Source organism: Maniola hyperantus, chromosome 16, assembly GCF_902806685.2.
Source record: "Maniola hyperantus chromosome 16, iAphHyp1.2, whole genome shotgun sequence".
NCBI classification, from domain to species: Eukaryota; Metazoa; Arthropoda; class Insecta; order Lepidoptera; family Nymphalidae; genus Maniola; species Maniola hyperantus.
The window spans coordinates 7,815,510-7,831,875 of record NC_048551.1 but is presented as its reverse complement, the minus strand read 5'-3'; the positions used below and the strand labels follow the sequence as shown (position 1 = coordinate 7,831,875).

The following is a 16,366-nucleotide window of genomic DNA, read 5'->3' as shown; positions in this document are numbered from 1 at the left end:
TCAAATATATTCTTTAAAATTAAAAAGTCCAGTGAAGAAAGAGCACGCAGAGAGAAGGGACCAGTATTGTTCCTCTCCCTGACGTGCAGCGGCGCGGCGCGCGGTGGCCAGGGCAACTTGTACTTACTAGCAAGTCCAGTCGTTCGCCTGATTGTGCAAGTGACCACGTTATATCGTCTCTCATAATATTCACGTCGACTATAGAGCCTGGCATTCTCTTGGACCCGTTTTTTTTGTTGGCCGTATATGTGTGTATTTATTATAATAAATGATAAAACTTAATACGAACTATTATTAACTTACCTAGTTAATAAAAATACTCTGCCAAAGAATGTCACAGATTGAAATACTTTAATAGGTAGTGAATAAATAAATAAATAACTTTCAACGTTAGATTATTCCGATTGGACAACGAACTGAGACTGGCCCCATGGATATTCGTATTCTATACAAAAAGACCTTTCCAACGATGTATCATACCGATTGGAGCTGGTACCAGATTCCATACATTTTTGCCCATCATCCTTTGCATATTATCCTTTAATGAATTTATCTATTTTATAGCAAAATTATTGTTTGTTTGTCTTATCGTTATCTATGCACAAATAGCAATAACAAGTCTCTATAAATAATTTTTAAGTGTAGGTAAAAACACTATCATAAAAATTATAAAAAGTCACTATAATTCGCCAAAATAAACAAATCTGCTAGTAGATACTTACTTACGTCATAAAATTATATTATCTTGAAAAAGTCAGACTTCACCTCTGAATGCAGACCGTTGCTTGTTAAGAATCCAAGTATTACAACCACTAGGTATGCTACCAATTAAGAAACTATCAAAATGAGTACCATTATGCTTTATAATATATTGGCTGTAGTTTTCTCTCCCCCCCTCTGAAAGGCCCCTTGAACTTGAACATCATTAAAGAAAACTTCTTACTGTTAAATTTGAGCACATATGCAAACGAACATATTACTGTAAATAAAGTTATATAATTGAAATTTATTTCGTCGTTCGTACTTGGTACGTGTATCACAAAGATCGACTGCCGATCCACGCTCTACATTAATCTAATCGATGAGTTAATGCTTTAATAAAACGTGTGATATAACCCAAAGTCGTCGTATGTAAGTGCCCTAAGACTTAACCCAATGTTTGCCGAAAGGCAATACATAACACTGTTGTGTGCATCGCGCATGAACCACTTTGATGCCGGCATCAGGCCCAACGGATTTCTTTGTACAAAGGGCTACGTCCAAAGCAGTTAGTTCCTTTGTCGTTTGTACACCGTGGGTACCTTTGAGTCACATTTTTATACCGGCTATTATATTCCTTTATTTGCTGCAAGGTAAAATCTGCAAGGTAAAACTTCCCATAAAAATTAAATAAAAAAAGGTAATACCTAATGTTACATGGATTAAAACGCAAATTTTAGACATACACCTACCTATATATTAAACATAATACTAGCTGATCTGGCTTCACTCCTGTGCTGAAAATCACTTTTCAGTAGGGTTTATAGAAAAAAATACATTACCTAGGTACATGGAAATTCTCATGTTTCAAGACATCGCTTTGAGCTTTATCTATGTTGATATGTCGATCATTTAATAAAAATGTAAAGTAAAGTAAAAAGTACATTAAGGTGACGCTGGATGCACGTCCGAACTGCTCGGCCCACGTGGGTAACCTGTATGCTATTTCACCTAACATTGTGATAGAAAGAAATAGACTCAGTGATGAGCAGTGTAGCGAGTGCATGCGCTCACACTAGCGTCCGGATATATTGATGATGGCACACAGATAGTTGGACAGATGTCACCGATGAATTTTTGTAAATATATGATTTATGAAGGAACTACTTATTTCAATTATTATTGTATAAGATTTTATGGAAGAGCGGGGTCGCCTGCCACGAGTACTCGTAGCAATACTAAAACAGTTACTGGGATGGTCCCAATTACTACGCACTATGTGAAATTGTTTTACCTACTGAAATAAATATTTTTTAATTTTTTTTTGAATGATAATGATTACCTACTTATCTTTTGATGAATACTATAAAATCTCACTTACATACATACCTATTAGGTAACCTACTGCCTCAGCGTGTATAAACAACTCGTATATATTATAGAAATCCATACTTCTATGAAGTGTCTGTCTGTAATTTCGAAATAACTACCGCAAGCTCATAATATTGTTATTTGAACTGTACCATAACAGCTGAATCCAAGGCTGAATCAAACGTTTTTTAAAAACTGTCTGTCTGTCTGTCTGTTTGAACGGGCTAATCTTCGGAACGGCAGAACCTATTTTGACGGGACTTTTACAGACAAGTAGAGGATTAACAAAGGATACTTTTTTAACCGACTTTTAAAAAAGGAGTTGTGTTTTTCTACCTATGTACACAGAAATCTCCGAGATTTCTGAACCGATTTGCGTATTTTTTTAATTGATAAAGAAACTTTGCAACATTGTCCTATATAAAATGTCATTTTATATAGGACACACAGGATTTCAACTCCTCAATCCTGATGCTGCAGGGGACATGACCACCAAAACTTATGGGATTTTGAAACTGTCGGTTATAAATTGATATTGGAGGTAGGTACCTATATCTACCAAGTAAAGACTTTATCATTGAACTCGAAGACCCACTTCTCGACCCTGATGCTGTACCTAAGGAATTGCATTGCTAAATCGTGGTGATCCCACGGAATTTTAAATGAATCATCGCCCACGCCCGTTCGGTACCCTCATTCCGCACATTGTTTTGATTAGTCAGTCCACCAATCACAACAAAGCATTCTCCCCTGTCCCCCGCCAACATTTTACGATTTTGTTTTCATGTAAAACCTTGTATATGCGTACTCTAGGAGTTGAATTCTCTGTGCTGGCGGATTACCTATTAGGAACACATGATTACACATTCGTTGTCTGTGAAAATAACTTTTGTTGCCTACACTTATCTATTAGTAGCGACTAAAAACTATATATACTATCTACTTGTGTATACAAAAGTCAAAATAAATTCCACTTTGATCTCAAAAATGAAAATTTTATTTTTATAAGTAGGAAGTAGGTACAATTCAATTTCCCTCTAAAAGCCCACTACACACATAAACACAATATGTATCATTTTCTGTTTCAACAGTCACATTAGATGTATCATTCGACGCAGAACTATTGAAGCTCTCCATTTCATTTCTGGAATTAATAAACATACAATCAACATAATTATATTGTGAGTATTATCTATATAGAATGTATGCAAAAAACATAGCATAACAACTTACAAGTATGGGATGGTAGACCTTTCAATATTTAGTACAGAATTGAATGTTGCAGTATCATGTTGGATTTCAGTGGTACGTATATTGGGCATATTCATTTTATTTTCCTTGTTTTCTTCTAAAAGGAATGTCTTGAGTCACTAAAATACAACATAATTCAGCATTGACAAATCTGACAACAAATAGTAAATCTCTATATTATATAAAAATGAATCGCTGAATGTGTTGCTGATCGCAAATCTCGAGAACAGCTGCACCGATTTCGCTAATTCTTTTTGATAATATTCCTTGAAGTACGGGGATGGTTCTTATGGAGAGAATTTTTTTAAAAAAGTCCTGAAAAAGAATCGACTGTAGGCGGTGCGAAGTTCGTCGGGGCAGCTAGTAACATAATAATTATATTATCCTAATCCTAATCTAAATATTTAAAAGAAAAAGGTGACTGACTGACTGACTGACTGACTGACTGACTGACTGACTGACTGACTGACTGACTGACTGACTGACTGACTGACTGACTGACTGACTGACTGACTGACTGACTGATCTATCAACGCACAGCTCAAAATACTGGACGGATCGTGCTGAAATTTGGCATGCAGATAGCTATTATGACGCAGGCATCCACTAAGAAGGGATTTTTGAAAATTCAACTCTGGAGGGGGTGAAATAGGGGTTCGAAATTTTGTGTAGCCCACGCGGACGAAGTCGCGAGCATAAGCTAGTCTATAATATAAAAATGAATCACTAAATGTCATCGCAAATCTCGAGAACAGCTGAACCGATTTCGCTAATTCTTTTTTTAAATTAGGTATTCCTTGAAGTACGAGGATGGTTCTTACCGAGAGAAAAATTTAAAAAATTTGAATCGACTGTTAGGCCGTAGGCGGAACGAAGTTCGCCAGGGCAGCTAGTGGAATTATAAATGTGAAAGTGTAGATGTTTGGATGTTTGTTACTCAATCACGCAAAAAAGGCTGAACGGATTTGAATGAAATTTAGAATTCTTAACTGGATTAACACATAGGCTACTTTTTATCCCGGAAAATCAAAGAGTTCCCGCGGGATTTGAAAAATGTGAAATCCACGCGGACGAAGTCGCGGGCATTAGCTAGTATCTAAATAATATCAACTTACAAACACAGTGTCAAATTTTCAGAAGCTGGCTCTAAATGGTACGGTGTGATAGCATCATAATCTAATTCAATTCGATTTTTGCTTTGTCGTTTCCTTGTCAAATCCTGTGATCCACTAAAATAGAAGTATAATATATAAGTATTTATTGAAAATAAATAAATGTCATCATCAAATTCACCATCCTGGAGAACCTTGAAAACGACACTCGCGTCTATTTTTTTATAAAAAGTGCTGGCCCGCCATCTTAGATTAAAAAATTAATGTCATTATCAAAACCAGCATCCTGGAAACCCTGAAACGACACCCATTTCTATTTTTTGTGAAAAGTGCATGTCTGCTATTTTGGATTTGAAAATAAATGTCATTATCAAATTCAGCATCCCGGAAAAGTACATATTCAGTCAAATAAAATTCCCCTCGAGTCACATTGTTACTCACGTCGGGTGTGACTCACAGGAATAACCCCGAAAAAGTAATGGCATTATCATCACAAGATAATATTATGGTTTGGAAAGATTCTGATGAATTTTAATAGATCTCCTCTTTGCAAGGGATTTGCTTTTGCGAGTCTAAACCGTTTCTTTTTCCTCTTCCGCCAATCCATTTTTGTTTCTGTTACATGAAAACTCAAGTATATAATTAAATTGTCTAAGCACACAATATGACCTACATACTTATATTTGAAATGAAATGAAATGAAATGAAATGAAATGAAATGAAATGAAAATCTTTTTGAAAATGTATTTGTGTATTTGTAACTAGATGATACACGCGACTTCGTCCGCGAGGATATAGTGGTTTTTTTAATCCCGCGAGAACTCTTTCAAAAGCGATCACTATTTCAAATTTCAGCCAAATCCGTCTTGTACTTTTTGCGTGAAAGGGTAACAAACCTATACACACACACACGCAGATACAAAATTTCGCCTTTATAATATAAGTGTGATTTGACAACCCTGACTTTCGGAATTCGGATAAGTCCAAATTATATTTTATTACTAGTTGATGCCCCCAACTTCGTCCGCGTGGAATTAGGTTTTTAAAAATCCCGTGGGAACTCTTTGATTTTCCGGGATAAAAAGTAGCCTATGTGTTAATTTAGGGTATACCCTAAATTAACACTTTTATCTATCTCCATTCCCAATTTCATCCAAAACCGTTCAGCCGTTTTTGTGTGATTGAGTAACAAACATCCAAACATCCACACACACACATCACTACACCTATTATAAATGTGAAAGTGTGTTTGTTTGTTGGTTCGTTGGTTTGTCCTTCAATCACGTCGCAACAGAGCAACGGATCGAAGTGATTTTTTGCATGGGTATGGTTGACCTGGAGAGTGACATAGGCTACTTTTTATCCCGGAAAATCAAAGAGTTTCCACGGGATTTTTAAAAATCTAATTCCACGCGTACGAAGTCGCGGGCATCACCTCATCATCATCATGATCAACCCATCGCCGGCTCACTACAGAGCAGGGGTCTCCTCTCAGAGTGAGAAGGGTTTTGGCCATAGTCTACCACGCTGGCCATGTGCGGATTGGTAGAATTCACACACCTTTGAGAACATTATGGAGAACTCGGCATGCAGGTTTCCTCACGATGTTTTCCTTTACCGTTAAAGCAAGTGATATTTAATTAATTAAAACGCGTATAACTCCGAAAAGTTAGAGGTGCGTGCCCGGGATCGAACCCCCCGACCTCCGTTTAGAAGGCGGACGTCCTAACCACTAGGCTATCATAGCTTCACCTAGTTTATAATATTAGTAGGATATATGTAAACTACTACCACCAGCTGTCGATACGATGCATTCTAAAATAAATCGACCGACCGACCGACAGACCGACCGGCCAAGTACGAGTCAGACTCGCGCCCCGAGGTTTCCGTACTACAATAGTAAAATGTTTATCTCTAAATCTCTGTTTAGAGATAAGCATTTACAATGTAACTTAATTTATTACTACTATGTAACTAGAATTTCGGTACATATAAAAATGAATCGCTAAATGTGTTGCTGATCGCAAATCTCGAGAACAGCTGAACCGATTTCGCTAATTCTTTTTTTATAATATTCCTTGAAGTACGAATATGGTTCTTACGTAGAGAAAATTTTTAAAAAAATCCTGAAAAAGAATCGACTGTTAGGCGGTACGAAGTTCGCCGGGGCAGCTAGTGAAAAATAAAAATAAATAAATAGGTAAATAGTATTTTTTGACATTTTGCATGATAAATCAAAAACTATTTAGTATGCACTAGATGATGCCCGTAACTTCGTCCGCGTGGATTTAGGTTTTTTAAAAATCCCGTGGGAACTTTGATTTTCCGAGATCAAAAGTCAAAGTCAAATGATTTGTTCAAAATAGGTAATAAATTACTCTTTTCGATTGTCAGTTGTTGGATTTGTAAAATATAGTGGTGATAATTATTTCGCAAACGCTACGAGGGTTCCAAACGTGCCCAAGACTGAGAAGAGCCCACAGCTAACTCAGCCGGGTATTCTTTTTATTATCACCACTTTACAAAATCATAAATTAAACTTATTAGAACTATCACAAAGCCGAGCAACTCATTCCCAAGCTTGCTTATCATTTAAATAATCCTTTACAATGTAATAGGATTTTTTAATTAGTTTACGTTTTATGAAAACTTTGAACTTATGACAGTCACTTTTTTTTTTTAATTTATTTATGTTTTTATATACGTACAATAAATTTTCAAAAATATATTGATTATGCACTGTCATAATTTTAACTTCTCTAAATTTAGTTCTCAGCGACTCTCGTGGTCCCATACTATATATGGCTCGAACAGCCCTTTTCTGCAGCACAAAAATAGAATTTATATCAGCAGCATTACCCCATAATAATTCCGTGGTGCCATCTGAATCAGGGTTTCTACTGAAAACCAGCGCTGTATGTTTTTGTACTTGTGCAAGACAATATGCATTTATGCTGAGTAGGGACCTTTTTTTTGGGTTGTGCCACACATGACATACTTTATTCCGGCGCTTCTTCTACTTGAGGTTTTTTTGACTTTATTACTCAAGTATAAGAGGCGCTGGGATAACCTAACCAGTTGGTAACTGGTAATGTGTGGTACAGCTTTAAAAAATAAACGTTTTTTCTTTTCTTTCTTTTTCTTTTCTAATAATATGCCATATGACATAATGCTGTGAAAGTAACTAAAATATACTAGTCTCGCCGTTTCTATGTCTGTCAACTGGCGAATCTTTTTTACCGCATTTGCAGCAGAACTGTCTGTTCGATAAGTTATTTATATGAGAGCCCCATTGAAGTTTCGCATCTAACGTTATTTCCAGAAAAATAGCGGTATCCACTAAATCTTATTTATCATAAAAGTAGCCTATGTTCTTCCCCGGGATGCAAGCTATTTTTGTACCAAATTTCATCAAAATTGGTTAAATGGATGAGCTGTGAAAAGCTAGCAGACAGACAGACTACGCGTACTAGTACGCGTTGCGTACTTTATTTGTAAGACGGACAGACAGACAGACAACAAACTGATCCTATAAGGGTTCCTTTTTCCTTTTGAGGTACGGAATCCTAATGATCTCTCTTTTTGCACTGCATTTAACCTGAATCCAAGAATTTCCGATCCGAAATAGTCGTAAGCAAGACTGTATCGTCACCTACCACCAGGTGAGATTGCAGTCAAGGGCTAACTTGTATCTGAATCAATATTATTATTATTATTTTATTACTTATAATAAAACTGTAACAGGTGAAATTCTGTACATTGAAGATATTTTGAAATTTTTTTTTTCGAGGGCACTCTATAATCGATACTGAACCCAAAACTGGATTTTTTTTCATTTTTGTCTGTCTGTCTGTCTGTCTGTCTGTATCACGGCCGCGCATCACGCTGAAACTACTGAATGGATTCCAATGAAACTTGGTACGATTTGACGTCATACTATGAGGATATAGGATATAGGATACTTTTTATCCCGAAATTCAGCATGGTTCCCTTAGGAGAGGGGTTGAAAGTTAAAATGTATACTGAGCTGTAATTCATTAACGCGTAGTCCGATTTCATTCATTCTTTTTTGTTAGAAACCATACATGTTAAAACTTCAAGTTCCAACTTCTCAACCATCATCATAATAATGACGGGTAGCTTTTGTACTTTTGGATTTCAATCAGCTGTTTTAGGAATAGTTGATGTTGAATTGATATTAAAGGTACGCTTAGAATAAACTATCTCTGGTTTAGGTACCAAGCAACGACTTCATAATTCAACTCGATATCCCAACTCTTCAACCCTGATGATGCAGGGTATTGCACTCCTAAGCCACTGTTGATTGTGAGATAATATTGTAGATGCCAAACATATATACCATTATTGAACTTTAAGTTCCAACTCTTCAATACTGATGCTGCAGGGTACTGCACTCCTATTCTATGGGTTTTAGGAACTGTTGTTGGTGAATTAATATTGTACCATTTACTATTGTACCAAACCACGACTACATGGTTGAACTCCGTTCACAAAAATCCACGCACTCCATCGAAATCCTATTCTATTCCAAACTTATTCGCCAGCGTGACAGGAGTGGAGAAGGCGGATAGGGACGTGTGAGGGGTGCAACGGATCAACGTGATTTTTTCCATCATCATCAGCCTGCGGTCGTCCACTGTTGGACATAGGCTTTCCCTAAAGAGCGCCACCACACCCGGTCCTCAGCCTTCCTCACCTAGCCACTTCCCGCCAGCCTCTGTATATCGTCGGTCCATCGTGCTGGAAGGCGTCCCACACTACGCTTACATATACCTACGCGGTCTCCACTCAAGAACTTTCCGGCTCCAACGGCCATCACCTCTACGACAGGCATGACCTGCCTTCTTTTATCCCAGAAAATAAAAGAGTTCCCACGGGCTTTTGAAAACCTACATCCACGCGGACGAAGTCGCGGGCGTCAGCTAGTAAATAAATAAAAAAGTACTATTTGTACGAAGCGTTGCGTACTTTATTTGTAAGACGGACAGACAGACAGACAGACAGACAGACAGATAGACGGACAGACAGACAGACGGACAGACCGACAGACGAACAGACGGACAGACGGACGGGCAGACGGACCGATGGACGGACCGACAGACGCATGGACGGACGGACGGACTGACGGACGGACGGACGGACGGACGGACGGACAGACGGACGGACGGACAGACGGACCGACAGACAGAGGGTTCCGTTTTTTTCCTTCTGAGGTACGGAACCCTAAAAATACAAAGAAATACCACCAGGTAGGTACCTACCTACCTATATTATTATACATATACAGGTGCCTTTTTAGGGTTCCGTACTTTATAAGGAAAAAAGGGACCCTTAGGATCACTTCGTTGTCTGTCTGTCTGTCCGTCTCTCCGTCTGTGTCCGTATCTGTCACACAAACCTATAGGATACTTCCCGTTGACCCAGAATCATGAAATTTAGTAGGTACGTAGGTCTTAGAGCACAAGTAAAGGAATAAATCCGAAAACCATAGATTTGTGATTACAACTTACAAAAAAAAATTAAAGTGTGTTAATGAAAAAATAATTAGTATTTTCAATTTTCAATGTATGATAAGTATACCAAGTGGGGTATTATATGAAAGGGCTTTACTTGTGTATTCTAAAACACATTTTTATTTATTTTTATGCATAATAGTTTTTGATTTATGGAGCAAAATGTCAAAAAAATACCTGAGTACGGAACCCTTGGTGCGCGAGCAACTCGCACTTGGCCGGTTTTTTAAAATTAGATAAAATAAATAACTAAACAAAGTTACTTACCTATTGTACTAGGACCACACGAGTAGATATCCCTACTAGGACCTCAACAACAAAGTCAGGTCAATAAACCAATGAATAAAATTGGTGTCCAAATTTCAAATTCCAGAGGTCAATGTACAAAATGCAATAAGTATTTGAAGGACTTATTGACTCTGCTCTGCTCAATCTTCTACACATTTGCATAGCCACTGAATAAAAATTAATTTTATAAAATCATTACGACTTTTGTTTTTGAAAACATATTAATAACAACAGTTGTCGTCATAGAAACCACAATATTACACGCGCAGCCGCGCGCCGCTGGGCTGGCCCTTCCCTCCGCCACCCGCGCGGTGTCTAATGTTTTGGGGTGAGAAGCATGATGATTTTAGCCGAAATCTAGCGCTTGAAAAGGGTTGAACAGTAGTTTGGGAAAAGTATTTTTGAGAAAAAACTACTGAATTTAGGTTTGCAAAGTAAAGTTATTTCAACTAATGAATAAATAAACTATGTCTAATGATAATTTTTTTTAGAATTTTCCTATTCCTAATCTTATTTATTTACGCCCAAAGTTGACATAAATTTAGTGTTAAAATAGGAATCTTTTGAGGCTCGTAACTTTTAAATCAATATTTTTTTCAATGTTTTAGATATCATTGAACCTAGATAATGACGAGATAAATCGATATAATTCTTAGTTTTGTGCGTACAATATCGAATATTGTTGTATTTTCCCTCCTACGTTTGTATGAAGAAAGCACCGAACTGAGCTGCCTTAATATTCTTTATTGTACACCAAAACCATAACAATTGAAAGTAAATACTACAAAGATGTTTGCAAGTACAATAGGTGGCCTTATCGCTAAAACAGCGATCTCTTCCAGGCAGGCCTACTTCCTTAGGGTAGAGAATATGTATAATAAAAATTAAAGAAAGCGAAAGGGGTGTACTAATGTCATAATGATTACCTACTTACTACACAATTGAATGAATTATAAATTTAGTTGCTATCCCACAATATTTCGACCACCCATTGACTAACTTACTTAATTTAACCTAACTTAATTTAGGTTAGAAATCAATAGAATAACTAGGTCACATCATACTGGTGTACACAATACAATCCAATATCCTTAATCTCATGAACTTAGTATAATCTTGCATCAAAACACAATCTGCACGAAACGGCAAATTTAACTACCGTCATGATTATCTCTTCATTCGTCCAAACAATACAACGTCTAAGACAATGTCCTGTTCATAATAAAATGCTATATAGGCTCTTGGGACGACGCCATTAAAATAAGACATCCCAGAGAGCCGGTATTGTCTTATCCTGTACCTTATGCCCGACCGTCTATAATTTTGATAATAGGCTAGAAAATATCCCTTTGTCTTAACCAGACTACCTGCTGTAAGAAGTTTGATTATTATTATCCAAATATCCAAGTAGGTATCAGAAATTACGACTTCAGGTATGAGGTGTCATTAGTATCTATAAAAGTGGCAAAGAAAGATTTTCCGTTTTGCATACATAGATGCGTTCTCTATAACTTCACTTTAATATCCCGATAGGTCATCAATCCGACATAATCGGAGAGAAATCAGGTACCGACGGTTTTACGTGCTCTCTAAGATACGGGTGTATAACACCGCCAATTACCCAACTCAATCGGGGTGCTACTGAGAAGTGCTTAATAGAATACCCCAAAAATTGGTTAGCCAATGGCAATACCTACTAGTTAATATTGATTCTATTGAGGACTCAAACCAGCACCTCGATTGCGGGAAACCTGCATCAATCATTATTACAATCTCAATTGTTCTGATTGGCTGAATTTGTGCGTTTCTTGTTGCAACAATGCATTGTAGCCAATAGTAAGCGACCGTCAACCAATCAGAGGTGATTGCGACCGTGACAGTGTAGCTGTCATTCTCCCGCAATCGCGCAGCTGAATATTAAGCTAACCAACTAACTTAGCCGCTAGACCAATGAGGCATTATAAAGAACTTTAAAAATACATTAAAAACGTTATATTTCTGAAAAATATGATGCAAATTCACGAAGCGTAGGCTAAAATGTTACTGTAACTGATTGACGCGTTAAAAAAAAACATTCCCCTTGATTTTTTTAATGATGTCCACGGCGTAAAGCGTGTGGATAATAATTAGTTGGATTACAAGTAGTTAGTGGCGAAAATTGCATTAGGTTTCCACCTTTTTAGCAATAATTTTCAGGTGGTTACAGTAACGCATTGCGGGGCCAAAAGCGCTCTTTAACTATTGTTAATGACCCGACGAGGGTATAATTGCGTTTTTTTTCACACCCCACTAATAGCCATTCCACTAATTTTGCTGGTTACCGTAGGAAAGTTTTTAATTTGAAAATAAAATCACGCTCGCATAATTTTCAGTTTTGTTAATTTCCTGCAATTTCATGAGTACTAATTTTAACCTATATAGTTACGGTGAAAAATCTCGTCAATTGGCCGGCTTATTATCTTTCATCCAAGAATTATTCTGAGTTCCGACATAGCTCAACAAGGTACGAAGATGGAACGGCAATGATGAAATTAAAAAAAATATATAGGTACCTTCCTAGCGTGATACTTTTAGTACTTGATTTGAAAATATTAAGTATTGTCATAGGTTTAATAGTTTAAATATAAATTTATTTAGTAGGACCTTGGGTAAAAGGGCTCCACGATACTTTATTAACTTTCAACAAGATCATCATAGCGACTATTTGAAATGAATATTATACGGTTAACGCATACTGATTAAATATTTTAGTTGTTCATTAAATATTTACTTTTCGTAATATATTATATCTTCATCTCTCTATAATATAAAAATGAATCACTAAATGTGTTGCTCATCGCAAATCTCGAGAACCGCTGAACGGATTTCGCTAATTCTTTTTTTATAATATTCCTTGAAGTACGAGGATGGTTCTTACGGAGTGAAAAATGTAATTCAACCTCCCCCTCAATTTTCTAAACTCCACCCGAGCGTAGCCGGGGCGGTTCAGCTAGTTCTTAATATATTAAATATAAATGATGTTACCGTTATCAGCTAACCTAGACTTAAAATTATTATCTAAAAATATTTTACATTTACCTTGGATGTTAATTGTAATAAGGTTGATTTAAATTATAATTTAAATCAACCTTATTATGAAACTCATTGCTAAATTAAATATTAATGTTCAGACTATCGAATTATCTATAAATGCGGTTATACGCTTTGATTAAGATTACAATATTAATTCAGTTTATTCTAATTGACAATAGATTAATAAACTATTAATTAATATAGATCATATAATATTATCACAATAAATATACTGAGAACATCGGATAGAAAATTGCAAGTAGGTAAATAGGTATGGCAGTTTTGATTTGGCACCCAATAAAATTTAACCAAGAAGCGATGTTTTAACAGTTGTTGGTTTGAAAATCTGTCAACATTGTTCCTCAGTTAAAGTTTATCTGGCGATTGAAAAATCAACCCTCTGAAATATTCACTGATTAAACTGATTTATATTTGACTTTTATTGTAACTAATTATTTTACGTACCTACAGAAAGTATTTGTTAGACCGCGATTGCATTTGTAAGTTTACCTTACGTAAGTAATTTTTTAACTTACGTAAGTTGTAAGACTATACGTTAAATTACTTAGAGTGTCATAAGTTAACTTCGTAAGCTACTTACGTAAGTAAAACTTATACAGGTGTAATCACGACCTTATATAAAAATATCGTTTTTAGTTACAAAACTTACGAGCGCGGTCCATCTGTGTCCTATAAACCTCTATTATGTTCGGTTCTATTCTTGCAACTTTTTCGATAACCATAACAAACAAAAACTGTTTGGATTTGTCTATTGCTGAGTCTAACAGCAAAAGGAAACTTTTGAAGCCCGAACTAATCTTGACCAACTTTTGAAGGAGGCTATTGCTCTAGTAGGGCTACCAACGAGTATTTTGATAATTCTTTCTCCCTTTTCAAACGTTTCACTTTTCCCATTCTTAGTATGAAGGAAAACATTACTTACAAATTCCAAAATTAAAAATCAAAAAGTGTACTATAGTACCCAATTTGAATTTTTGAACCAATTAAATAATACAATGTAATAAGTATTACTTTTACAGAAAAGAATCATAACCGTGTAGTTGTTATTGCGTAATAGTTTAGTTTTTCGAGATAGTTGCCAACCCTCTACATAAGCAGGCAAATAAAATCGTTGCGAGTAATTGGCAACCACTGTACGTAAATTGTGGAGAAAATCTAAAAAGTTTATACTCTTTATGAAGGTTGATTTACAAAATAAAAGTTTATTTTTTATTACATACGAAAAATATTTAAAATACACATACAATATACATGCATATTTTACATATTTTACAATCCTGATGTAGTCATAAACTCTTACAGTGCCGTGTCCGTGCACGGACGCCACACGGTGAAGCATGAACTGCATCATGTTTTAAATTCGTGCCTCGTCCGTGCCTCGTACGTGGCATGGCCCGAGCCAGCCACGTGTCGGCATAAATCATCCCTAACGCTGTCGATATTAGGTACCTATACATAATATTATAATAAGTGGTGTATTTAATAACTAGGTATGTATAATGAATTGAGATGATTATTGAAAAAGTAAAATTCATTATAAGATCATTTAAATGCGAAACTAATTATAATTTACCATTCCTTAAAAACATTGAAAACAATATAAGTAGTGTCATAATACTTTCGTCCGACTATTTTCTTTGAAACCGTTCTCAAAGTCACTTTTAAATGTAAATAAATTATTATTATACAAGCATAAAAATATAAAATTTACCCAGGTAAATGTGAGGTAAAAGAATATTTATACTCCGAGCGAGATGAAAGCGTATTATAGAAGATCGCAAAAAATATAAAAAGTATTGGTAGGCCTGAAGCCATTTGCAAGCTGTCTATTAAGCCAAGCCAACAAATAGTGAAATTTAAATACAGAAGCTTCGCTAGGATCAATTACGTTTTTAAAAGACGGCAGCCCTTTTATTATATTTTTAGAGCTTTTCATTATAAATTTTCTTTAAAGGGACCGGAGCATGTCTCATTATTGCATAGGATTTGAGGCGAAAGTGCGACGAACGACGAAACTCAGGTGCGGTTTACCTGGAGCAAATTTCGACTATTCAACGGTTTTTGATTAATTTCGATTAGTACTGGATCCCCAGTTACTATTCAAACTAAGATATTCACGAAGTTGTGTATATTTTATGAAAGCTCATTTCTTAGAAAGTCTAAGAATATTTTAATCACATTAAAAGGATGGCTTCTTCAAAACATTTCTTAATAACGCCGAAAAGTTAGCATTCTGTGAGAATTGGCTAATAATTTAATATTTTTTTAATGCTTACAGCAGTTTGTAGCAGCAGATTTTACGTTTCGCCTTGTCCAAAATTTTATTCTAAAAGAAAATATTTTTAGACCATCTAAAATCAAGGCTTATCTTAACTTTGATGTTTTAATCAAACTCGGCACTACCTCGGTGAACTAGGGAGTTAGCTTTCCCAGCTACGGTAATTAGAACGCCTACCTTTACAGCAGTCAAGGGACCTTTTGATTATTCACCTGCTCAGAGACTGACATAGACTCTCAGACTCAAAAGAACTCCCAAAAATACAGGAATGTGTGTCTATCTACAGACAAATGTAACTACATAATAATGACTTGACATTTAGGCTTATTTTTAATGGGCTAATTGTTAAAATAGGTCCGCGAAATAATAAAAACTTTCCTCTCTTAAAGCTCTTCAAAAAACCTATTAAGATTTGATTAACAAGCAAAGATAAAATCTTTACATACTCGTAGTTTACTATACGTATAGATAGACTTTGTTTTTTTTGGAATGTGATCCAAAATAATGAAGAGGGAGACTGAAGAATAAAAGTAAAACGTTTACGCAAAGTCAGACCGTCGCCTCGGACAAACGAGTGATCCAATAGGGGCTACTTTTTGCTTTCAAGGACTAAAAATGCAGATTTCTCCATCACATTGGGAGAGAGGCTCAAAGGATTGGGCGCAATTATTAGCACCCAAATCATTGTTCATAAGTATCGTACGAAAATGCTCGTGCATTTTCTAATGACAACGCTTCAG

At 35.9% G+C, this 16,366-nt stretch overlaps 1 protein-coding gene and 1 long non-coding RNA gene across 4 annotated transcripts in view; one reads left to right on the top strand and one right to left on the bottom strand.

Annotated features, from left to right (window-relative positions):
• Positions 1 to 16,366, top strand: part of LOC117989611 (semaphorin-2A-like) — a 420,606-nt gene that overhangs the window by 187,832 nt on the left and 216,408 nt on the right. The gene's annotated exons all lie outside the window — the stretch shown is intronic.
• Positions 3,052 to 3,790, bottom strand: LOC138403392 (uncharacterized). Its single transcript, XR_011237650.1, has 2 exons — positions 3,304 to 3,790; positions 3,052 to 3,214 (listed from the first exon to the last, which is right to left on the bottom strand). It is a non-coding gene; the product is annotated as an uncharacterized lncRNA (long non-coding RNA).